This window comes from Mus musculus, chromosome 11 (genome assembly GCF_000001635.26).
Source record: "Mus musculus strain C57BL/6J chromosome 11, GRCm38.p6 C57BL/6J".
In the NCBI taxonomy this organism is placed as follows: Eukaryota; Metazoa; Chordata; class Mammalia; order Rodentia; family Muridae; genus Mus; species Mus musculus.
Genome location: NC_000077.6, coordinates 36,947,209 through 36,973,777, shown reverse-complemented (window position 1 = coordinate 36,973,777; position 26,569 = coordinate 36,947,209). Strand labels below are relative to the sequence as shown.

Below are 26,569 nucleotides of genomic sequence, written 5' to 3'. Positions count from 1 at the left end.
AACCTCCAAAGGACACTGTGATGATCATTGGTAGTGTATTAGATATAACATAAATATTGAAATATCCATGTAATTTATCAAGGCAGGTCTTTAGTCTGATTGGTTGGTTTGTTGTTATAGTATAGAGAACTACTGTAGAACAAACTCTTAAGGGTTAAGATAGAGGGGTTGGAATTTTCCATGAAGAGGTGGCAGGAAAGAGAAAGGAGAAGTCAGGGGAAAGAAAAGTTAATGGAAGAGTGGTTTGAGGGTCTTTGAGGAAGAAAAGAGAGGACCTGGCTACTTGCTCTTGGGTTAGATTTGGGGACGATCAAGTGGTAAACAACTTTCAGGAAGTTTTGCTGTGCAAAGAGATAAGAAGGTTTGCTCAATACTGTGAGATGTGATTTTTTTCCATTAATCCCTCTGTAGAGTTGGAGAAAATTTTCAGTAAAAATTCTACATTTTTCTTCAACAGTCTGGGAGTTTAAATTGTACTTTTTTATGTATCACCACGCTGAGATGAGATCTTTCTATTTGACAGCTTATAGATCAAGATTTTTTGATGGAAGGGCTTAAGGTTCTATATCAATAAATTAGGTTATACAGATGAAATAGAATATGCAAAAAAGAGAAAATAACTTCTCACTATTGCTTTGCCTTAAAGTACGACCTGCTTTTTCTGATGCATATATGCATATACACAAACACACATCACACACATCACATATACACACACACATATATACATGTGTGTGCATATGATGTGTGTCTGTGTGATTTGTGTTTATGTGCACAAAGTCACAAATGCATACACATGTATGTGTATGTGGCTCTACAGTTCATTACTTCATTCTTCTATGGTTGAGCAACGGTGTTTCCAAACTCTTAGACTTTATGAAGTATATGACACTGAAAATATACATGGCCAAATCTTTGGGTGTACCGTAATTCATTATTATAGGACTAAGGAGGAAGAAATCAATTGAAAATAAAAGGATTCACTATAAAGGTTATATAATAGCTCTTGGGGTTGAAATACCCACTTAATTGAGGCAAAGGAAAGCAGTGATCTAAGCAGCTAGATAAAGTGAAGAGAGTGACCTAGAAACTCATGAAAACAAAGCAAAGAAAAGGCCAAAGAATTTATTTATGTATTTTTATTTTATTTACAGAATAAATAATGAAAGAATCAACATTCAATATCAAATATTTCTGGATGTTGGTACTATGTATTTTCACATAGTATTTCAAAAGTGGATTCTGAAACATGCCTAGCACACAATGCAATGTAATCAAATTATCTCAAAAATTGCAAGATGGATGTAGCAAAGATTTTTCTGGGCTCAAATATGGATGACAAACATGAAAAGGATGGCCAAACATAATGATCCAGAATGTAGAAAGACACACACTCTTTTGTTTTTCAAATTTTATAACAAAGAGTAAAATATAATTTGAAACTTGTTAAAAATAGGTAAAAAGAAAGAAGTATTACCTTTTCCAAGCATCATTTCAAGATAGCCTGATTTATGTTTTCTTGGCAAGCAAAATTTACTCTTTTTCACATATACTGTGGTATCCTTAGCAGTTTCAGATAAGTAAGACTTCAAGTAAAAGAAAACTTGGATAAGATATGTTTAAAATTACAGAGCCTGTCTCTACACATGTAAACATATGCAAAACTGTTCTCATATGTGTAATTAACCTCTCTATTTCCTCCCAATACCTAAAGTCACCCTGAATTTTCTCATGTAATCAAAAATCCAGAGAACTCTGCCTACACACATGCTGCTCAGTGTTGTGTAATGTAACAATACAGGCCCCAAACACACGGCTGTTGGATTCTTTTTTCCTATGTATAATCTCCCTCTTGTAGGTATGTCCTTCTCCTGGGAGAGAAACTAACAGAGGAACTAATGTGGAAGTTCAATACAATATCACATTTTACTATTATTTAAAATTCCATGCCATACTTAATGCAAAGTCAAAAGGCAGGTTCTTACTTCCTCCCTAGCCTCTCAGCAAATGTGTGGCTCCCCTGACTTTTTAGAAATATGTATATAGACAGGGATAAAAGCTGGAATTATACCTGTTAACATTTTAACTATAACCCAGAGAATATATAAAGGACCTAGACTTTACTTAAGAAATTGATTTTCCCTCTTGAGTAGGTTATATAAGAGACACATGATCTTTGAGTTTCTAAGGTACAAGCTTTGTCACTATGAGCCCCTTCCTAGTGACCTTTCACAAGTTTCTGGGAATGCAAGCCAGTAGGAGGAGATAGAATCTTAATGCACTGTGTGGGGGGGGCAGGAAAGACAATAAAACTACACTAGATTCATGAGGCTCCTGCTTGAACCTGTATCAGTATCACAGATTCATGGGAAAGCTTGTAAGATGAAGAGCCAAGACGTGGGACCTCATGAGTACAAGGAGTGCTGGTCACGGTGCAGTTTCTGGTTCTACATGCCTGGGGGTGGACCAAGAATGGATGTAGCTAACAAATTCATATATCACACATTCCCTTTTGTAGCATTGGGCTAGAAATTTAATAAAGCAAAGTCAAGTATAAACATTAGTAGAGTCCAAACAGAACATTCATGATCCAATGAGATGGAGGGATCCAGAGACCAAAGAACTTTGAGCTCTGGGGGCATCTTTCTCTAGGAGGGTCTAGGTATAAACCTAGACAGGTTTACACCTGGCTTCTGTACATTCCATGTCACCAAATCAGTGCTATTGAATGATCCCATTTCAAAAGAGCAGACTGAAGGATATATTTGATCTGTAATTTCCCAATTTACATATGTTAATCACTAAACAGCTATATCAATATGAAACAGATTAATATGTCTGCAGGCTAGACATGGCTGTGGAGTTACTTGTTTTTCAAGGGCAAATGGTTACTCTAGCTTGACCCCAAACTTCACACATGGATACACACTTGATATATGTTTTATGTCTTGCAGATATATATATATATATATATATATATATATATATATATATATATATTCTTTAGTGTCAAAAATCATCAAATAGTGGGGACAGTTAAAGAAAAAGGGAAGAAAGGAAAAATTTAGCCTCCTTTAATCTGATCTTTAAAGTCCTCCCTGCTCATGCCTTTCCTCTTTTTCCCCAACCCAGATAATCTGGCCCAACCTGTTTGAACAGAAAACAAGAAATAACCTCATTATTTCCAGCAAATGTAAACTGCTATAAATGGCTCCAAATAACAAAATCCTCCTACCTTCAGTAGCTAATGCACAAATAAATTCAAGTGTTGATTCCATTTGGAAGCAAAGAAGAAAGCCTACTGGTTTGCAAGAATTGTATTCTCAGCCTCTTATTTCTTAGCCTTTGATTTCTCGAATCAGTTAAAATATTTTACTAACCATCTGGTCACCTTCAGATCCAGGATCAAACCAGTGCCAAAGCCCACCATGTGATCCTGTAAACACTTTACATAAAAGAGTAAACTACAATCCAGGTCAGTTTATGCATCTTCATTAGTGATTCCCAACATAGTCCTCTCTCATTCTTTTCACTATGACTAAAAAGTATCATCTAGTTATGAGAGGCCATTATACAAAATCATTAAAACATGCTTAACTGTACTGTGTTAATTATGCAATGATAAATTATTCTTTATTTCTTCATTAACAGTATTGTAGCAGTAGAATTAGCATTGTTTGTTCCTTTTTGGAGGAAAAAAATCATTAATATTAAAAAATGAAAATTCTGGAAACTTAATGTTGTGGAATGACAGTTTTAATTTGATTTTTAAAATCCTATTTGCTGCTCCCCTCAGCTATAAAAGTTTAACCATTATGTCACTGTAATTACACTGTCTGTTTATCTCTTCTTCTGTGCCTCTATCTAGGTCGGTGCAAAAACTAAGGGCTGGTATCAGGCTCAGAAGCAGGAGATGTACAGGACCAACCTAAGTCTTCTGCGAACTTGAATCTAAGAGTATAATTTAAAATCTCTTCTAGTTACATTGTCTGCTTTTGAGTCATTTATTATTAAATAATAGACACTTCAAGATATGCTTGACAGGCACTTGACTAGGCACCATGAAGGCAGAAAAGCACACTAAGTGAACATATGTTTTTTGCCTTGTAGAATTAAAAATAAAGCACAAAACCTGGGCTTGGTTGTGGTGTAACTAACACAGGTTAAATTTAATCATGGATGTGGTAGCACAAAGGTAGTGTTAGACTGTGGAGTGGAGAGTGGTCCTGGCTGGGTTGCTTATGGAATATGTGAATAGGGTCATCAAGAATAAAATACCACAATAATACCTAACACTGTGATGATGGTGATAAACTCTGCTGGGGGAATGTCTCTTCATGAGTATAGCATATATTGAATTTCTATGTCTTCAGTGCATTAATTTGAAGATGAGGGCAGTTACATTACAGGTTAGGAGGTCATGATTCTCAAAGCATGTCTCAGGTCCAGCAACACATGTGCTGCTTGGGACCTCGTTAAACTACTGTTTCTTGAGCTGTAGACATCCATAACACATTAACTAAGAAAAGGCATGCTCTGTATATATCAGGGTTCTATGCTTCCAAGGAGATTCTCCTGTGCACTGACCCTTAAAAAGCTACCAGAAAACAAAGGTTGTATGAGGACAGCAATGGGAGGAACTTGATGCTGAGGTGGTATTATCTGCATCCTGATCACATCTTTGCCACTTGATCTTAACTCACACAATGACTTCTTCAAATCTCAGCACTACTGACTTTATGCCTGGATGCATAGTGTCGATCACCTCTCGCCACCGGGTTGTGGACTACATGAGGTCAGGCACGCAGACCCTCCCCTGGATTCTTCCATGTAGCATGCCTCCCCTGATGGGAACACTGTTATAATAAGCATTGCTAATGTTGTCATCACCATCTTTATCCTCATTGTCACTCTATTCCAGTGTAAAAGAAGCATGAATTAACAGGAGGGAGGAGTAGATTATTTTCTAGGCAGAAGACTAAGGGGACCATTTCTGTCTTTTGTGGCAGAAACAGGTCACCAATAATGAATTGAAATATTAAAGCCTCAATATTTATATCCTTCAAAAAAACCTCTTTGATTAACCTTCCCCTACAGGGATCTATTCCTTGATCTGCTTCCCTTGAACGTGTATGGAGAGAGCTTGTCCTGAATAAATTCATACTTTTCTGTGTCACCCTGTAATTGCTCTAATTGAAAGATGCACATCATTTCTCTCCTGAATAGAAAGCCCAGTCCCTGGGGCTTTCTGCTTCTTCAGTGCACCTAAGGGAGACAGTCAAGGAGTTCCAGTTTTGTATCAGACTAGGTTCAATTCCAGGCTCTTCCACTTGCATGCTGTTTAGTTTTGGGTCAGTGTCCCTAAAGTCCTCATCTGTATAATGAACAGGGAGGTTACAACACATTTTTAGAATGAGTTTACTGAGACATGTTGACTTTAAATTTTAAAATGTTTTTGTCCTTGTTTAAAATCATTGGGAAAATATGAGGAATGAAAGTTAGGAAAGATCTTCATTTATATGTGTGTGTGTGTGTGTGTGTGTGTGTGTGTATGAGTGTGTGTATATGCATGTGTGTGCATGTTTGTATATGAATGGATATGTGTATGTGTGTGTAGTCATATTGCATTTGTGTATGTATGTGTGTATATGTGCATATATGTCTGCCAGTGCATAAACATGTTTAATTGTGTGTGTATATATATATATGTATGCATGTACAAATAGTCATAATTGCATACACAAGGATTCTACTAATGGGTTTTCATTACTTCAGAGCTCATAAAACTGTATGGCTGAACAAAAAGGAGATGAGGTGTAGTTGCCTTTAGGGCAGGCTTTTTTTTCCGCCCAAGTGGAAAGGTCCATGTATTATAAAGAGGGAAGAGAGGGTGACAGATGCTGCCATGTCCCTTTTATAAGGCCACTAATCCCCTTAACAAGTTCAGGACATCTCAGTGACCTGATATCTTTCTACTATCACCTTGAAAGTTTGGGTTAAACATAGAAATTTGAAGAAAAGACAAATTCTCAGCCTTTGCACCCCCGGCCCTGGCCTTTTGCTTTGCGTAAGCATACGAATAAGTGAGGCTTGCTCACATGAGTGCATGCTTACTGGAAGGAGCAGTGTGTCCGTGTTCTGCATAGTCATGTACCCGAAACCTTTCCCTAAACTCTAGGCCTTGTAAGAGGACGAGTACTCATTTTACTTCATAAAGGAGTAAAAAGAGATTAAGACAGATTAAGAATATTTCTTTAGCTAAATTTATAATTTTTTATCACAAATAACAAGAGGACATCAAGGTGAAGTTGATAGCTCTGAGCAATAAAAGGTTACCCCTGGGATAACACTGCTGAGGAGACGCTATCTGAGTGAAGCAGAGAATTAGAAGTGCTTTCACCTCAAAATAGAAGGCTAAGAAATCCACTTCTCTGTCATGTTTTAGATATACGACTTCCATTTGGATGGCCTTTCCAGCTCCATTTTGTTGATACCAACCCTGTGTTAAAGTACTGTTATAACCCAATCCTTCACCAAGTCTTCAATACTCACATAATACCCTTTCCGTACTAGCCTGACCCATTCTAGAATATTCTCTTTCCCTTCATAAACCTTCTAGAAATGCTGGACAGTTGTGCTCCCCTTTAGAGAAAAAGTATATGAAACATTTTCTTTGTTGCCTTAACATTTACGCCAGCCAGGATGCTTTCAAGAATTGTTGCCAAGCAGACAGGCAAGCGCTCATTTATAGTTATAGTTATTTAGTTATAGTTACAGTTCTGAAGGAACAGTGGGGCTATGGAGAACCTGAGTGTTTCTGCATCACAGACATGTGGTTCACTTTTGCTGAAGAAATCAACATATTAGTGTCTGGCTCAAGGACTAGCCTGCAAGTTTGTCACTCTTGTGTGTTGTTGTTCCTGGGCCTAGTGAAGATGGTCCCTTCCACCTCTGCTCACAGTCTAAGTCTCAATTTTTGGAAATCCAGATGAGGTAGACAAGATAGGGCATATTCAAAATAATTTGGCTTTTGTTGCACACGGAAATAAACTCATGAGTGATTTAGAAAACAAGATGGTTGAGTAGTTTGTGTTTTGTTCCTAAACTCTGGGCTGTTTGCCCATCGAGTGTGTGTCACATCCTCTGTCCCTTCCCTGGCAGCTCCTTGCAGAGGAACTTGAGCCCTTCTTCTCATCTTGGAAAATGAGTAGTTCCATTGCTTAGTCTCTCCCATCATTGACCTGGGTGTGCACTGAGTTGTGATGGCTTCACCTATACAATTATTGAGTATCTTCTAAAACTCAAATTGTTATAAGGCTGGGTGGGTACCTTTTCTCTTGTGAAAAAAATATGTTGCCAGCACTTTATATCCCTTGGCATTTAATGTTATGAGCTAGTGCTGTTTCATAAAGTAAACGGGCAAATACGTTTGTTAACTTCATCCTATTGTGGGTGGGCATCCCAATGGGTGAGATCTGTACAGGGTTAGATAGAAAGAGACAGCTTTTCACCTTTTTAATGTTTTATTGGATTCACTCTGACCTGAGTCAAGCACAAAATCCTAACAGTTAATTGACTTCCAGTGATACCACATGACTCCTGAAAAGGCAGATGGGCAAGATGACTATTTCAAAGAATTTATCCTAGATGGGCTCTAGGGTATTAAGGATATGGGATGGTTAATATCATCAAGTCACCTTCACATTCAGACAGTGTCTTCTCATGTTGAGCTTTCTGAATGCCAAGGATGTAACTAATCTGCTAGTTGAAGTTAATAGAGGAAGTTTGTTTTAAGGGCATGGGAATATATCATTGAATCAAAGTTTATAATATACTCAGGCCTCTCTGACAGGTACTTGAAATGGGTCTTAGAAAGTTATGGAACAGGGACTTTTTAACCCTTTATAGGCATGGCAGTGTAGTTATACCATATGTGTTTGGCTTTGATTTCTCAAGGGTGAGTGAAATCTTTTGGTCCAAGTCCTGTTTTTCTCATTTTTTTTTTCTATCCAGGTTCAGCATAGTCTCTGCAACTTTGGGAGAAACCAGTGGTTGTTAAGTCAACAAGAACAGGGACTAAATGGAGTCACATTCCATTAATGGGACGTCTGAGTCATTTCCTACTTCAACCAATTGAGCCTCTCCTTTCAACATCTCTTTATTACAACAATCATTCATAATGATTGTAAGATTGCAAATTGTCACTAATCATCTCAAGGAGAGGTGCCAAATTCTCTTGGAATGAATTTTAATTTGAATTTAATTTTTCTAAAAATCACATAACAACACTTGGTTAAAATAAAAAGAAGATGGCTAACCCAGAAAGGGAAGCCATGGAATTAAAACTCAGCTATCAGCTGGATAGTCATTCCTTTAATTCATTTAATTCTAGTAAATACATTTAATTTAGTAGAGATAAACTTTAACTATCCAAAACTTGATAGTAAGGAAAGCTAGCTATACACAGAGTTCTTTATTTTAATTTCCCAAAATTTAAGGTAAATAATAGATGGCAAATAGATAAAAAAAGAAAGAAAAAGTGACATCATATTTTGGTGAAGTCTAGATTTTAAACTGGGTCTTGAACTCATATGTAAGTTTCTATCATGTCACCATGTCAATATAACTTTAAAGTTTCTCATAATTGTATTTATTTATTATTTATTGTGTGTGGGTTGTATTTATTGTGAGTGTGTATATGTGTGGGGAGTGTATGTGTGCATGTAGATGCCCTTGGAGATGAGAAGAGCATATTATATCCCCTGGCGTTGGATTTATAGGAAGTCGTGAACTTGTGAGCTGTGGGTGTTACGAGTTGATCTTGGATCTTCCACTTTGATATAATCTTTAAATCAACCTAATTTTCTAAAGTGGAGATAAGAGCATCTAAATAAAATGGTGATTGTCTTGGTTAGAGCACAAAGCAGGTAACACATTCCTCAAAGGGCTCAGCATTAGAATTATGTCAATGCAAACAAACAAAAGATTTCAGAAGTCCAGAAACAGAATTTAGATTAATGATAATCTGTGAGAAAAACCCACATCAGTCATAAAGCATAAACATTTACAGGTGACCACATTGCCTTCCAGGTAAGGATGGTAGAATATATAGTTGTCTCTGCTCTGTGTCCTGCTGGCCAAATCCACCTGGTCCTTTTAAAAATTCCACTGTTCCCATGCAGGGTTATGAAGTTGGATGTGTCACCACAGAGAATTTCATCTTGTCATGCTGCTGAATCTGGAAAGCATTTGATACAATCTGAATGACATTTGATTCTGATCTGTGTCCTTCTTTTGTTTATACTGCATTTGTCCCTTGGGTCTTCAGCTATTGTCCCTGACAATCATGCCTACTCAGGGTTCCTACCTATCTCTTTTGAGGACCAATCTTCATTATCAAACAGAGTTTTCTTTTCCATCTCCAGAATTTCAAGAGTGTGTGTCTTTTGAAAATGGGGTTTTGATGACTTCTTTGAGCCCTTTTTTTTTCCTTCCTTCATATGAGTGGCCCTCCATTTTTATAATCAAAGGCAGGATGAAGCTGGATTCACTTTTCAACCAGTCGTACCAGAACACAAACATTTCATAGCGTGAGGGATGTGGGTAATTGCTTTGGGAGGGAACATTCCCCTATCAAAAATCAGAAGCTACCTCAATATTTCAGGCACTTCATCACAGCTGTCTCCCACAGAGGCTTTTATCGGCATGTATGAAGGAGCTTACACTGTTGTAACATTCAATACTATATTAGACTACAGAGGGCAGTAGGCAAATGTGAGAGACTTTCATTTCCTTGAACCTCCGAGTGATTATCGTATTATGTTTCTGGTGAATGGCAGTGCTAATGGCTGAGAAAATATAATGCTATACCTTGAGGACTCATTAGGAAATGCAAGGATGCAAGTACATAATTTTGAGATTGATGTGATCGAGTTATTTTTAAATTTGCTCAAAATTTTCTATTGGGTACCCATGTTGTTATATCTTCTTTCATATCACCTATTGAATTGCAAGTAGTGCCAATGGAGTGAGCCTGGGTTGCAAAAAGTCCTTTACACCTGGGTTTATAGAGATGGACTCTTAAGCCACCACAAAAATTCTTTCTCCTGATTTTTCAATAAGGACCTATTTTGAAAAGAGTGAGAATGAGTCTCTTTGTTAGTATGTGTCTTCTTCCAGATCTTAGACTTGAACTGTCAACATGCTTGTTCATTTAGCATAAACAGGACCATCTTTCACACTAATACCAAGTAGAATATAGAGACATTGAAACAGGAGATTGAGTCATAAAAAAATTAAGTAATTTGATTCCATCATTGCTGCTTCTCATATACACTGACAATCCTCAAAGCCAGAAAATAATTGTCACAATAATAATTATCAGGCACAGTCAGGCAAGAATGAGATATATATTATGGAGAAAGGTCAAGTTTCAAAGTATTGTTACAAGAGCAGCTAAACACAAATATATCTTATTAAGAGACACACACTTTAGATTTGTAAATGATAAACATGTATCAGTTTCAAATCAGGACCCTCCCCAAATACAAACTGCTTCTCCTAGTCACATTCTCTGCCTACTGCAGTCACACTGATGCCTGGTTTTAATTCAGCAGTGTAAAACAGCTTCTGCTTGGGACATCCTCAACTTCTGTAGGGATTTAGTGATACATCCTTAACACACACCACACATTCCACTAGAATTTTTAACTTTCTGCTTTTCATTGCTCTTTATCTCAGTACTAGCAAGTGCTGACATCCTGTAGCCTAACAGGAAATCCATTCAGCCACCTGGTTTTCTACTAGCTTATTTTCTTTAATTTGTTTTACAATGTATTTTGGTCTTAGTAAGGCCCTATGACCTTATTATATCTCTCTTCCACTCAAGATGATAACATTTTTCATCCCAACTCATCCCCATCCTAGTATTGTGTCCCCTATGTGTATTTGTAGGAGGGTCATATGAACATGGGCATAGTTGATGTATGTTCATGATTGCAATATTCTTGTCAGAGCTACTAGACAATTCTTCACAGTATGCCTTCCCATCCTCTCTGTCTCACATTTCATTATGCTCCCTGAGCCTCAAAATGGGTTTTAGAGATATCCTGTTTAAATCTAAACATTCAAGAGTCTCAAATTCTTTGCACCAGTTATAAGCTTCTGTTCTGACTGTCCCAGAGTTGTTGGAAAAAAAAAAAAGTGATCAAGACTGAGAGCTTCACCACTGTAGAAATACAAAGGCAGAAAGTTTTGTAAGTAAAGTTTCATTGGAACAGCAACACACATTCATCCATTCAAGTATTGTCTAAGATGTTTGGGACTGATTATAGAGTTGATTAATTGCAATGGACTCCATGATATTCTAAAGACAGGCTCTCTAGATGGTAGCAAAAAAAATCTTATTGTTTTCTTATTTTTCTAGGCTTTAGCACATACTGTTTTAAAGTTAGATTGAATCTAACTGTGCATTGCAATAGTACTCAGAAAAATAGGAGCCACCTATTTCTATTATTGGAAAAAAAAATCCAAGCAGCTGTCTAGCTCTTGTCTTAATTAAGGAAGCTGGGGCTATCTTAAAAGGGAATCCTTACATTTTATTTGTTTGTCAAAGTAGGAAGGTACTATGTCAGAAAATTAGCATGGAAATTCTTGTGTAAATCCTGCAAATTAACAATAGACCCGAGACAACTCAGGGCAGTTAGACACCAACAAAGTGTCAGCTATAAACCCAAACCCTTTTAAACATTTTCCAGTATTTTTTTTCTGTCTTTCTTGTAAACACGTAGTTATCTCCACAAAGCTTTTTTAGGTGAGCTAGCAGCTGCAGGGATAGATTACTAACAAGAGACAAGGTCCCTGCTTTCATAGAACATCTTATGCACAGAGCAAATGATTTGCTTATTTTGAACTATTTTTACGTTTTGCTTGTCAACTTCTGCACCATGTAATCATTGAAGCAAGGATTTAATGCATGCTATTTGCTTTCTTATAATAGTAAAATAATACAAAATATTGACTATGCCTTCACACAGAGGAAAATGATGAAATGAATTGTGCCCTCTCCCTGCTTTCTTGCTTAGAGATAGAGGCCCAAAGGATTTCCGTCATTCAGTGTGTTGCCTTCAGCACTGAAAGTCTCTAAGGACTGTCAGTATTCTCCACTCATCCTCTTCCTCTGTGTCTGGTTGTGCCTCTTTGACCTCCTTCCCCAAGAGACTGCAGAATTCCTGTATGCATACTTACTTACCTGGTCCCTTAAGACTTCTCCACTTGTTTCTTACATACAGTAACTTAGAACCATCCTTCTTTTGCCTCTCTCTATAAATCCATTGTTTAGTTGACTGAAGAAAAGACTCCTGCTGACCAATCTGCTTTTCTGAGCAGGTAGTAAGTTCATGATGATCATCTACTGTTCTTTGTATAGTTTTCCCTTGACATTTGGGGTGCCTCTCTGTGATGAACTGAATATGTGTGCCTGATTTGACCAAAATTATGAGATGCTGGCAGAACAGGTCAAATTCAAAATTTTTAGCAACAGTGGAATTGTTCCACTCAGCAAGAGTTAAATATAAGTGCAGTTACTAACATCTGTATTGCCAAGCTAAGAGATCACTGGAATCCCAACACTTCCAAGCCAGGGAACGCGAGCAACCTAACATGTATTAGTTCTTGTGTTCTTGTGCCTCAAGAATCTATCAATAATCACTAAGGGGCAGTTTTTTTTTTCTCATTGCCAGATGATATTATTAATGACTGGCAGTGATGATGAAGACAGTCTGGTGGTGAAGGTGACATCTGCTGGTGTTTGTACGTCTTCTATTTGAACATTGCTTCTTGGAGGCAATTTGGCATTTTCACAGTTACTTCAATTTAAACATAGTACTCCCATTTTTCCAAAGTGGAAACTGAGATCATCTCTCTCCAATATTCTTTGTCTCTGCCTCAACTCTCATTCTTTCCATGATTCCTCATACCTAGGAGGGGCTGGCTTACACATGTCAGTCAACTAAAGGGATCATTTCTGTACTGAGTATGCTGCAACTGGGCTATGGTTATTCACATTCAAGAGGCAAATTCAATAAACTGATGGAAGAAATGTTTAGAAAAGCACTGGAAGAAATCTGAGAAAGTGTTTAAGACTGCCCATTCCTGGACACTATAGGCATTAGAATCAGGTAACTGATCTTACTATGAACACTCTTTAGGTGTGTGGTGTAAGCGAGTAACTTGTACCTAATTGATAGCTTATGCAAAGAACCTGGGACTTTGCAGGTATTCGTGATATGGAAGGTTAACTTGACAGTGTCTTTGACATTTTCCAAGAAACCTCTGCTCAAAAGCCCTGTGCTCGCTCATTATCTATTGCTGCTCTCAGTCTTGTATACAGAGAGGAGCACGCTTGACAAGACGGGCAGAGGGTGTTCAGTTCCTCCCTTCATTAGCTTTTGAGGCTGCAGGCTCATGGCTTGCTCTAGTGCCTCACTGAGCGAGCTCTGCATGGCAGCGAGGAGTAGGGAGGGCCTGTCTTTTTCCAGTTACGGTAACTTAGCCAGTGCCTAAGGTACAACCATCTGTTTAGTTCCTCTTCTCAGGAGGCACATGGGAAAACGGGAGGAGAGCAAATAGGGGTGTGTATGTGTGTGTGTGTGTGTGTGTGTGTGTGTGCACGTGTGTGTGTGTGTGTATGTGTTTATGTGTGAAGTCAAGGAGGCTAAGATTTCAGCAAACTTCCACATTTCATATTATAATTTTTACATAAGTGTAACCACCCTGACTTGCATAATATTAAACAGTTGAAACTTGAAAAAAAAAAAAAGGAAAACTAAGTCTAGGAATTAATGAAATAGTAGTCAGATGTAGACCTTTATCTTTTCATTAATATTCAAATAAGAATACACACAAATATGCACATCTATATTCTTGTGACAGGTATCTGGATGTGTGGCATACAAGATGTCACTGTGTGGGTGCTTTGGGTTAGGACTCCAAGTATGGGGAGGCATCTTTGCTTTTAGCAGCTCATAAAACCCAGGGACAGCTAGCAGAGTCTGACAATGTGCTGACTATTTTCTGTGCACATGGCTCCCAGGACCCTAACAGTTTCTAACCAGCAGTCCACGGTGCTCTGTTGCTGGAGAGCAAAACACAATTGTGAATTTGCTTATCCTTTCTTGCTCTGGACATTAACCAGGGTTGGCTTTTTATCCCCAGACATATCAATATAATGGCACAGGGGAACAGGAAGCAAATTGCCTTTGACCTTTTATTTACTAGTGCATTAAATTACCAGGGCACTATCTTCTACTTTTGTAGATTTTAAAGCAGATTTTCTTAGGTCCACTCAGAGGTCACAGGATATTCTGTCTCTAAATATTTTGGAGTGTATCTTTGTTCAGAATTGATCTTACATAATACCACGAGAAGGCATTGGAGATAGCAGGAAGCTAGTTTTCATGCTTGAGCCATCAACCCTGCTGGGAGATGGAAGGAGGCTAAGCAGTGATCTGCAGTCCATAATCTACCTCAGGTTGCTTCTCTCTTACGTCTTGATTCAATATTGCCTTTCAATTGATGCTTTAATGATCCTTTAAAAAGCACTTACATGGAGGAGTTCAAAGGCAGGAGAAAGGACTCTCAGAATGAAATTTCTAGGTTGTTTTAGGATAGGCAAAAGTTGTGGGGATCTAAAGAATAAAGAAACAAGACTATCCTTTGCCAATAAAGCAAAAGTACCCGCCATACTCCTGAAACAAGATGGCAACCAATAACATGTGATCAGAAGGAAGTCATTTTACTTAAAGGAGGTCCCTGATTATACTATCAGTACATATGGTATGTGTGTGTGTGTGTGTGTGTGTGTGTGTGTGTGTGTGTTTGTGTGTGTGTGTGTGTTGTGTGTGTTGTGTGTTGTGTGTGTATGTATTATAAAACATTTATTAAAAATATGCTCATCTAATGGAAATTTTGATTAGAATTCTAAGATAGATATAATATGAACTCAAATTAAGAAATGAGAAGTTTGCTTTGTGTGTCCTAACTGCAAATCTCTACTCGTTAAATTTTGTCAATTTTTTTTTTTTTTTTTTTTTTTTGGAAATCAGTTTGAAATGGAGAAGAAAGAGCACCCCCCACCAAAATCAAAATTAATAGACTTCTAATTTAGTTGAAACGTGGCAGTGGTTATCTCTCCATACAGTACTCCCCAAAAGTCTCATGCCAGTTACAAAATAGAAACCGATCAAGCATGCAGAAAGAATGGCCAGTCTTAGCACAAGAAATGTAATGAGATTGAGGGAGGTATGAACAATCATTGTTATGATGTCATTTCAACATCAAGAAGACTTTAAACGGTCCATGCAGAGCCCTTGCGTACATTCACGCTCATCCACAAACATACTCACTTACATACCAACAAACATATGCCCATACATGGAGCTGGCTGTCAGTGATTAACAAGTCAAGCCCCTTAAGTAGTAGGATATTGCACAAAGTTAATAGTGAACAGTGTTACAGCTCACAGGATTAGTTAATTAGACAAAGGCTCGCAGGCAAGATCTCTGTAGTCTTTTCTGCTAAAGTGATGGAACCCACTTAGGCATCTGATGAAAAAAAGCAGTGTGAGCACCGTTCAAGGGAGGAAATGTGAAATGTAACAGAATCAAGCCCCAGCATAGCAGTAATGAGCTGGCAGAGGCAATGGCAACCGGTGACGGCCGTTTGTCAGTGGTGGGAGAGGCGGAAGCTTGGGGAGAAGATTTATAATTTTGGTTACCATCTTTCTGAGTGCTTCAAGGCAATTTTAATTACTTTTTAGAAGCAGGCTGGAAACTCGCATCTCGCCACATGAATTGGTGACCTCAGCTCTCAAGGACACTGGGCTAAGAGTGCTTTCCCGTAGTAGACAGTGAGTATGCCTTAGGAAAGGCTGCCTATGCAACCAAGGTGGGAGTAAAATTAAATCCTTTTATTTTAGAGTTATTAAAAGTGTGTTGACAGATGCTGCTTCTTACACTGTGACTCTGTGAGTCCTCTTACTGGTAATAATCGTTTTGTTTTTGTTCCTGCATACCTAAGTTACAAAAACAAACTTGATAGATCAACCAACTTGTTCAAACACATCAATTGGCCAAGTGATAAAATGAAAAGGCTCGATGCAATGATGATAATAATAATTTTAGGTAGCAAAACATATCCTTCAGTTAGTAATGCCAGTGACTTTTCTGGTTTTTTTTTTCAATTTTTTATTAGATATTTTCTTCATTTACATTTCAAATGCTATCCCGAAAGTCCCCTATACCCTTCCCCTGCCCTGCTCCCCTCCCCACCCACACCCACTTCTTGGCCCTGGAGTTCCCCTGTACTGGGGCATATAAAGTTTACAAGACCAAGCAACCTCTCTTCCCAGTGATGGCCAACTAGGACATCTTCTGTTACATATGCAGCTAGAGACATGAGCTCTCAGAGTACTGGTTAGTTCATCTTGTTGTTCCACCTATAGGATTGCAGACCCCTTCAGCTCCTTGGGTGCTTTCTCTAGCTCCTCCATTGGGGGCCCTGCATTCCATCCAATAGATGACTGTGAGCATCCACTTCTGTATTTGCCAGGCACTGGCATAGCCTCACACAAGACAGCTATAACAGGGACTTTTCAGCAAAATCTTGCTGGCATGTGCAATAGTGTCTGGGTTTGGTGGCTGATTATGGGATGGATCCTCCGGTAAGGTAGTCTCTGGATGGTCCATCCTTTCATCTTAGCTCCAAACTTTGTCTCTGTAACTCCTTCCATGGGTATTTTGTTCCCTAGTATAAGGAGGAATTAATTATCCACACGTTGGTCTTCCTTCTTGGTTTTCTTGTGTTTTGCAAATTGTATCTTGTATCTTGGGTATTCTGAGTTTCTGGGCTAATATCCGCTTATCTGTGAGTGCATATCAAGTGACTTCTTTTTTGATTGGGTTACCTCACTCAGGATGATAGCCTCCAGATCCATCCATTTGCCTAAGAATTTCATAAATTCATTGTTTTTAATAGCGGAGTAGTACTCCACTGTGTAAATGTACCACATTTTCTGTATCCATTGCTCTGTTGAGGGACATCTGGGTTCTTTCCAGCTTCTGGCTATTATAAATAAGGCTACTATGAACATAGTGCATGTGTCCTTATTACCAGTTGGGACATCTTTCTTAATTTTAAATAGTTATTTAAAATTAATTAGTTTTTATTTTCATGACAATTTTTTGAGCTCAGATGTGCCACTGAATGGTATTTTCTTTTAACAAACTTGGGGGGGGGGTATTTGTTTTGTTTTACTTTTTGGTTTTTGGTTTGTTTGTTTGTTTAGTTTGGTTTGGTTTTTGATAGCTACAGAGAGTCATGTTTGGTCAGAAGCAACCCAAGATAATGGAATCTGCCTTAGGTTCCAACCAAGAGCAACTTGAAGACTGTAGTATCAAAATCATAACAAGGATGATATTTTTTTAGATAGTTTCTTTATTTACATTTCAAATGTTATCCCCTTTCCTAATTTTTGCTCTGAAAACCCCCTATTCCCTCCCACTCTCCCTGCTCACCAACCTACCCACTCCCACTTCCTGGCCCTGGCATTCCCTTATACTGGGGCTTAGCGCCTTCACAGGGCCAAGGGCCTCTCCTCCCATTGATGACTGACTAGGGACTAGGCCATCCTCTGCTACATATGCAGCTAGAACCATGAGTGCCACCATGTATATTCTTTGGTTGGTGGTTTAGTCCCAGAGAGCACTGGGGGGTACTGGTTAGTTCATATTGTTGTTCCTCCAATGAGGCTGCAAATGCCTTCTGCTCCTTGAGTCCTTTCTCTAGCTCCTTCTTTGGGGACCATGTGCTCAGTCCAATGGATGACTGTGAACCTCCACTTCTGTATTTGTCAAGCACTGGAAGAGCCTCTCATGAGAGAGCTATATCAGGCTCCTGTCAGCAAGCACTTCTTGTCATCCATAATAGCGTCTGGGTTTGGTGATTGTATATAGGATGGATCCCCAAATAGGGCAGTCTCTGGATGGTCATTCCTTCAGTCTCTGCTCCATACTTTGTCTCTGTAACTCCTTCCATGGGTATTTTATTCCCCCTTCTAAGAAGGATCGAAGTATCCACACTTTGGTTTTCCTTCTTCTTGAGTTTCATGTGGTTTGTGAATTATATCTTGGATATTTCAAGCTTCTGGGCTAATATCCCCTTATCAGTGAGTGTATACCATGTGTGTTCTTTTGTGATTGGGTTACCTCACTCAGGATGATATCCTCCAGATCCATCCATTTGCCTAAGAATTTTATAAATTCATTTTTTATAGCTGTGTAGTACCCCATTGTGTAAACATACCACATTGTCTGTATCCATTCCTCTGTTGAGGAAATCTGGGGTTTTTTCCAGCTCTGGTAATATAAATAAGGCTGCTATGAACATAGTGGAGCATGTGTCCCCATTCTTATCTCCTTGTACAAAGCTCAAGTCCAAGTGGATCAAGGAACTCCACATAAAACCAGAGACACTGAAACGTATAGAGGAGAAAGTGGGGAAGAGCCTTGAACATATGGGCACAAGGGAAAAATTCCTGGACAGAACACCAGTGGCTTGAGCTGTAAGATCAAGAATCGACAAATGGGACTTCATAAAATTCCAAACCTTCTGTAAGGCAAAGGACACTGTCAGTAAGACAAAAAGGCAACTGACAGATTGGGAAAAGATCTTTACCTATCCTAAATCTGATAAAGAGCTAATATCCAATATATATTTAAAAAAAAAATCTCAAGATGCTGGACTCCAGAGAAACAAAGTACCCTATTAAAAAATAGGGTACAGAGCTAAACAAAGTCTCAACTGAGGAATACTGAATGATTGAGAAGCACCTAAAAAATGATCAATATCCTTAGTCATCAGGGAAATGCAAATCAAAACAACCCTGAGATTCCACCTCACACCAGTTAGAATGGCTAAGATCAAAAACTCAGGTGACACCAGATGCTGGGGAGGATGTGGTGAAAGAGAAATACTCCTGCATTGCTGGTGGGATTGCAAGCTGGTACAACCACTCTGGAAATCAGTTTGTGGTTCCTCAGAAAATTGGACACAGTACTACCTGAGGACCCAGCCACACCACTTCTGGGCATATATCCAGAGGATAATGATGTTTATAGTTAAGATACACTTGTCCCTCACCTCTGAAGTCCTCCCATAGCTTCATGCTGTGTATCTCTCATGCTCCGACATCCTACCCCATCCTAGAGGCCACTTCTCTGCAATTGCTTCTTGTCATTTCATGTATGTTTATAAATGAAGCCACACAGTTGGCATGCACTTTCCTTGACTGCTGCATGTATGTACAGCACACTCCTTTTCACTGCTGAGAAGAGTGTGTAGGCTTAGGATTCACCATAATGTATTGAATCAGTCACCCATGGAGGAACATCTGGATTGTGTCTGGCTATAGACTATTATAAATGAACATTTTTCTACAAACACTCTTGTTCAGGTTTCTGTGAGAACATATATTTTCCTTTCTCTTAAATAAATGCCCAGAAACGAAACTGCAGGGTTGCATGGTAGTTACTTGTTTAGTGGGTTTGTTAGTGTTAAACTGTTGACAATCTGGCTAAGAGTGGGTGTATGGTGTAACATCTGGGCTAGACATGTAAGGGAGAACAGATTTTCTACATCCGGCCAACATTTATTGTAATCTTTTCCTTTAGTGATTGTGATAGGTCTGTAGCAATATCTCATTTTGGTATTAATTTGCTTTTCTTCATGGCTGGTAAGAGTGTTTTTCCTACCCAAGATCTTTAGCTGGCTGTCTAATTAGATGCTCTAAATTTGAATGTGTATGTAATCTTAATATCTGTCTTTTACCAAATATTTGATTTGCACATGTGCTTTCTCATTCTCTAAATTGTCTTTTTTAAAAAGGCTTATTTTATTCTATAGATTTATTCTGTTTTTACTTATGTGTTCATCTGTGAGTAGGTACATGTACTTGCCTGCAGGTGCCCAGAAGGCTAGAAAGTGTCAGAGTTCCTGGAGCTGGAATTTACAACTGTTTGTGAGCTGAACTGCCTGGCATGGGTGCTGGGAACCAAACTCAGATCCTCTGGAAGAGCAGGAAAATACTCTTTCTTAACCAGTGAGCCATTTCTCCATTGTGTGTGTGTGTGTTTGTGTGTGTGTGTGTGTGTGTGTGTGTGTGTGTGTGTGTGTGTGTGTGTGCAGTGTAGTGTACAAATGCCTACACAAGCCAGAAAAAGATGTCAAATTGTCCTGGATCAGGAGTAAGAGACAGTTGTAAGTTGCCTGACTTGGATCCTGGTTACTGAACTTAGGTCTTCAGAAAGAGCAGTATGAGCTCTTAGCTGCAATATCCTTTCTCTCATCTCTTACAAATTTTCTTCATGTCCCCTTAACATGTTCTTTATGGATAAAAAAGTTAACTGGGAAGAGATTAAACTACATTAACTTTTCTTTTTATAACTCTATATTTGATGTAGAGTCTCAAGCCAAATTTCTTTCTTTCTTTAAATTAGTGTCATGGTGTCTCAATTTTTTTGAAGCATCTATATTTTGTTTCTACATTGTTATTGTTAACACATATCCTGTTGCTCTTTGAATAAAATGAGAGAAAGGAGAAGTGAGTTTTTTCTAGTGGGTATCTTCCCACATGCTCTCTGTTACACCAGAGCTTTCTTTATTGAATGACTTTGGCATCTTTCTTAGAGAGCTGATAAGTATATTTGTATGGGTACGAATATGGATTCATGATTCTGGTACTTTAATATATATCTCTGTCCCTCTGTCATGTCTTTAATACTGATTTCTGTGGATCTCTAAAGTTTAAATTGGGTAGACTGAGACTGCTCACATTCTTCTACAAAACAAAACAAAACAAAAAAGGAAACCAAAACGAAAAAAAAATCTAAACAAAATAACAACAAAAAGTAATTTCTACGTATCAGCATAAATTTACTACAATCTTCTTGGTGTCTAAACACCTGTTTATTCTGTAAATTCATATGAACTTCATCCAATTTATATATTAACTTGAGAAGAACTGTTTTTATTTTATTTTGTTCTGTCTTTCAACTCATAGCCTGATACACATTACCATTCACTTAATCATTTAATTTCTATCTTTATATTGTTTCAAAATGTAATTTCTGTGTCTGTCTTTTTAGATTTAGTTCTCACTCTTGCAATTTGGGTGATTGTAAACAGCATTGTGCTTTGGTTTCTAGGATGCTTCTGCTCATTGCTAGAGTATTGAAGCACAACCATTTTCTTCATGTTCAGTTTGATTCCTGTGACATTGGCGAACATGGTCTAGAATTTTATTTTACATTTTATAAACTTTTGCATAAATATTATGTCCGTTACTAATATGGTCAGTGTCATGACTTGTTTTCTGATCTGCATGCTCTAAGGTATATCATGGCACTCAATGGGACTGGGGAGAGCAGTTTCCCATGCCTTGTCTTTTTTCTTAGAAGCAAAGGACTCTGCCATCACTGAGTATCATGTCAGCTGCAGGTTTGTGGATGGTTGTTCTTGTTCAAATTGAAGAGGTCCCCTCTATGCTCTTGATGGTGTGATTCTTATAAATGGATGGGGACTTCTGCCAGGTGCTTTTCTGCAGTGATTGTTACTGTCACACAATGATAACTCCTTAGCCTGTTACTAAAATGGATTATATTTTCTGATCTTTAGCGACAGCTTCAGTTCCCACCTCCAGAATAACCCTGTTTGTCTCACAGTGGGTAATAGTTGTATAAATTACTTAATTCTTTCAGCTGATATAAAGACTATTACTTTTTTCTTTAACCTCATCCTTCCTTCCTTCCTTCCTTCCTTCCTTCCTTCCTTCCTTCCTTCCTTCCTCCCTTCCTTCCTTCTACTACCTTTGACTAGTTAGGGCACCAGGGTAATCAGCTGGTGATTACCATAAAGTGAACTAGAAAGTCCTTCCCTTTCTTGAGTTTTGCAAGAGAGGCACCGAGCTTGATTCCAATTGTTCCTTAGACATTCACTAGAACCTTTTGAAACCACCAGTGCCTGCTTAATTTTAGTGAAATTTATTTATATAATTAAAAGTAACTATTTAACTGTAAGATCAGTCAAGTGACATATTTCATAATAGGTGAAAGGGTACACTTTGAGTGTTCTGAAAAAAAATGGTCCTTTTAAATCTTAGTTTTCAGAGTGCATATTTAATTGTGATGTACAAAACCCTCTCATTTTTTTTGATTCCTGTGTGTAGGTCCTATAGAAGCACCTGTTGGTGGTAACTTGTATATTCTAAACATTGCCACTCTGACTAAAGGTTGGTCTGCTTTACCATTTTTTTAAATGTACTTATGCTCCCTTTCGCTTGCGTTTCTATAATTTTCAAATCTATTGATTTGAGGGGAGGGGCTCTTTGGTACTTCCTTTTCTTCCTTTGAAAGTATTTTTGTCTTTTTATTTTACCTAGTTCTGGCCAAGCAAGCTAAGACTCCCAGCTGGAGGCTGTCCCCATTTTCGAATGAGTAGTTGTAGTTCCGTAATTTCCCTTTCCTCCCTGTTGTAACTTGTCACAGGTTTGGTTATGTTAAGGTTTCATTTTCATTCACTTTAATGTAGGTACTCACTTATCTTGAGATTTCATCCTTGGATGCTTTACAAAACTGTGCAGTTGTCAGGTGATGTTCCTACCTTCTGCCTGTCATCAGTTTGACTGATTTTCATCAGTTTACAGAGCATATAATGCAGAGGGTGTAAGTTACCTCTTTGTTTTTGAGACTTTGTTTAGGATAGATGCTGTCTTGATGCCGCACAGTCACTCTTGAGGAATTCATAATCTGCTGCTGTTTAGACTCTGGTGCTTCAGAGTCTTCTGTTGTATCCTTTATGACGTTCATAGGGATGTTCTACCCATTTCCAGGACTGTGTGCTCCAATAGTAATTGTGGCTTTGATTATCTTCTCTTTCACTTCTCTCTTTTCCTTCCTTTTTTCTCTTTTTTCTTTTGCATGTATTCTGCTCTGTCTATTAAACACACATTTGCTTAGATTGCCATATGTTTGGAAAATTGATCCTTGTCTGCTCATAGAATGCCCTTCTCTGACCCTGGAAATCCTCTTTGTCTATTAAGGCCATTTTATGTAATATTAATATAGTCATTTTTGTTTTATTTTAAGATTTGCATGCTATATTATTTTTAACATGCCCATATTCTCATAGTTGCAATGACATATTAGCATCATAGATTTGGGTCATTTTTTCAATTTCTTTTTTTTTTTTTCTTTGTTTGTTTTGCTTTTTGAGATGGTTTCTCTATATAGCCCTGGCTGTCCTGGAACTCACTTTGTAGACCAGGCTGGCCTCAAACTCAGAAATCTGCCTGCCTCTGCCTCCCGAGTGCTGGGATTAAAGGCATGCACCACCACACCCGGCTTTTTACAATTTCTTATTAGATATTTTCTTCATTTACATTTTAAATGCTATCCCAAAAGTCCCCAATACCCTCCCCCTGCCCTGCTCCCCTATCCATCCACACCCACTTCTTGGCCCTGGAGTTCCCCTGTACTGGGGCATATAAAGTTTGCAAGACCAAGGGGACTCTCTTCCTAATGATGGCCGACTAGGCCATTTTGTGCTACATATGCAGCTAGAGACACAAGCTCTGGGGGGTACTGGTAAGTTCATCTTGTTGTTCCACCTATAGGATTGCAGACCCCTTCAGCTCCTTGGATGCTTTCTCTAGCTCCTCCATTGGGGGCCCTGTGTTCCATCCAATAGATGACTGTAAGCATCTACTGTATTTGCCAGGCACTGGAATAGCTTCACACAAGACAGCTATATCAGGGTCCTTTCAGCAAAATCAGTAAGTAAGTACTGGCATATGCAATAGTGTCTGTGTTTGGTGGCTGATTATGGGCTGGATCCCCAGGTGGGGTAGTCTCTGGATGCTCCATCCTTTCATGCTAGCTCCAAACTTTGTCTCTGTAACTCCTTCCATGGGTATTTTGTTCCCTACTATAAGGAGGAATGAAGTATTCACACATTGATCTTCCTTTTTCTTGATTTTCTTGAGTTTTGAAAATTGTATCTTGGGTATTCAAAGTTTCTGGGCTAATATCCACTTATCTATGAGTGCATATCAAGTGACTTCTTTTGTGATTGGGTTACCTCACTCAGGATGATAGCCTCCAGATACATCCATTTGCCTAAGAATTTTATAAATTCATTCTTTTTAATAGCTGTGTAGTACTCCACTGTGTAAATGTACCACATTTTCTGTATCCATTGCTCTGTTGAGGGACATCTGGGTTCTTTCCAGCTTCTGGCTATTATAAATAAGGCTACTATGAACATAGTGGAGCATGTGTCCTTCTTATCGGTTGGGGCATCTTCTGGATATATGCCCAAGAGAGGTATTGCTGGATCTTCCGGTAGTACTATGTCCAATTTTCTGAGGAACCGCCAGACTGATTTCTAGAGTGGTTGTACAAGCTTGCAATTCCACCAGCAATGGAGGAGTGTTACTGTTTCTCTGCATCTGCTGTCACCTGAGTTTTTGATCTTAGCCATTCTGACTGATGTGAGGTGGAAACTCGGGGTTTGTTTGATTTGCATTTTGATTTGGCTCATTTTTAAAATTTGCTTATTTATTCTCTATCTTTTAACTGATATATTAATACTATATATATTTAATATAATTATTCTTTTTATTAGCACCTAAGTCAGCCATCTTTTTATAGTCTGCTTATTCTTCCATTCTCAATATTTTTAATCTGATTTTTTTTTCTCCCAGCTCTATTGTGGGCTAATGTAAATCTTGAGAACTCCATTTTAATGTGTCTTTAATGATCTTGAATTTGTCACTTTGGACAGATTGTATAGTCACTCTGTGTGTGTGTGTTTGTGTGTGTGTGTGTGTGTGTGTTCATAATGGGAGGGAACTTCTTTATTTTATACTTGCTGAGAATTTCTTTTTTTCTGATGGAACTTTAACTGTTTTACCATTTAAGTGTGTTCTTAATTGCTCATTGAAGCGATCTGATAATAATCAGTTTGAAAAATTATATCAGACAACGTCAACATCACTGTCATCTTGGTATTGATCTCTGTTGAGTGGCATTTCTATTTCACAGCTGACACATACCTTCTTTGCATAACAAGTAATTTTTGTTTTTACACTAACTGTGTGTTTTGTTCTATGATGTTAGTAGTATCAAGTTCTCATTTAAACCTTCTATATTTATATAAATCTATAAATCTGGTTTCTTATGACTCTGCTCTCATGAGGGAAGATTCTCTTTCTTTTATTCCTGCTAAGTTAAGTTGTAAAATGTCAGGATTTCTTTCTTATAAGGATCTGGTTGTGGTACACAGTTGGAGATTATAGACCTACACTGATTTTCTCTGGATGCTTGTGGTAGAGTGGTCTTGGTACTGCCTCATGTTTGCTATCTAGTTATGCTGCAAGGGGCAGAAAGATTCCCTGTTCTTGTTGGATGGTGGAACCCTCAATATTCTACTACAGCTCTCCCTATATGGAGTCAGTAGGGGAGCATGCTGTAATGTGGAGACAGAAGACCAGATTTTCTTTGAGAAATTGAGCTTCATTATATCCTAAAAATGGATGAAAATAGTAGAACTATATGGCTATTTTAGTTAGGGCTTCCATTGCTGTGAAGAGATACCATGACCACAGCAACTCTTAAAAAGGAAAACATTTCATTGGGGCCGGCTTCAGGTTTCAAAAGTTTAGTCCATTTTCATCATGGTGGGAAGTAGGTCATCATGTTGGCAGACATGGTACTGGAGGAAGAGAGTTCTACATCTTGATCCTCAGGCAGCAAGGAGGAAACCACGTGTCACATTGTTCATAGCCTGAGCATATAAGAAACCTCAATTCCTATGCATACAGTGACTCACTTCCTACAACTAGGCCACACCTCCTAATATGGCCACTCCCTATGGGCTAAGCATTCACACACATGAGTCTATTGGGGGGGAGGCAATTTAAACCATTACATTGGCCTTCTTTGGAACCATTTTATTTCAAGAGAAATGCTTACTGACATGGTATCTCGACTTGCGGTGAAGGCAGAAAGGAGAATATCACCCATATCACATACCACTGGGTTTCTGCAGTAGGATAGCTGAAATGTAAAGTCTTTATTTTTTATTAGATGACCTTTTCATAGTCTTTCGTACAGAGAAAAGGGTAGTGATTTAATTCTGCCAGTTTTTCCTTCTCCTTTTTATTTGGCATGTGTCTGAAATGTATGGCAAAAAAAGAGAAATGATTCTGCTTCATGGTTGGCATCTGGGCATATTTTTCTTTACTCTATTCAGGTTCTTCTTGTGCTTGTTTTATGTATTAACTTTATTATTTTCATTCATACTTTATGAGGAGAATCGGCAAACATACTTATATATCTCATCTATCTAGAAGAATTTTCCTGACCTCTGACTCTTAAAACAGAATCCAGGGATTTGGTTTTTAATATAGTTTCTCTTGCTTTGTTGTTTTTCATATTGACAATTTTTAAATTTGCAG

General features: G+C 38.2%; 1 protein-coding gene across 13 annotated transcripts in view; it reads left to right on the top strand.

Annotated features, from left to right (window-relative positions):
* The window catches only part of Tenm2 (teneurin transmembrane protein 2), a 1,230,398-nt gene that overhangs the window by 263,276 nt on the left and 940,553 nt on the right, over positions 1–26,569 (top strand). For 2 of the 13 annotated variants that reach the window (XM_030245994.1, XM_006533288.4), the window contains exon 3: positions 15,818–15,907. The exons of the other annotated variants lie outside the window; for them this stretch is intronic. The gene's annotated coding sequence lies outside the window, so the exon portion shown is untranslated. The remainder of the gene's footprint in view (positions 1–15,817; positions 15,908–26,569) is intronic. 13 annotated transcript variants of the gene reach the window in all.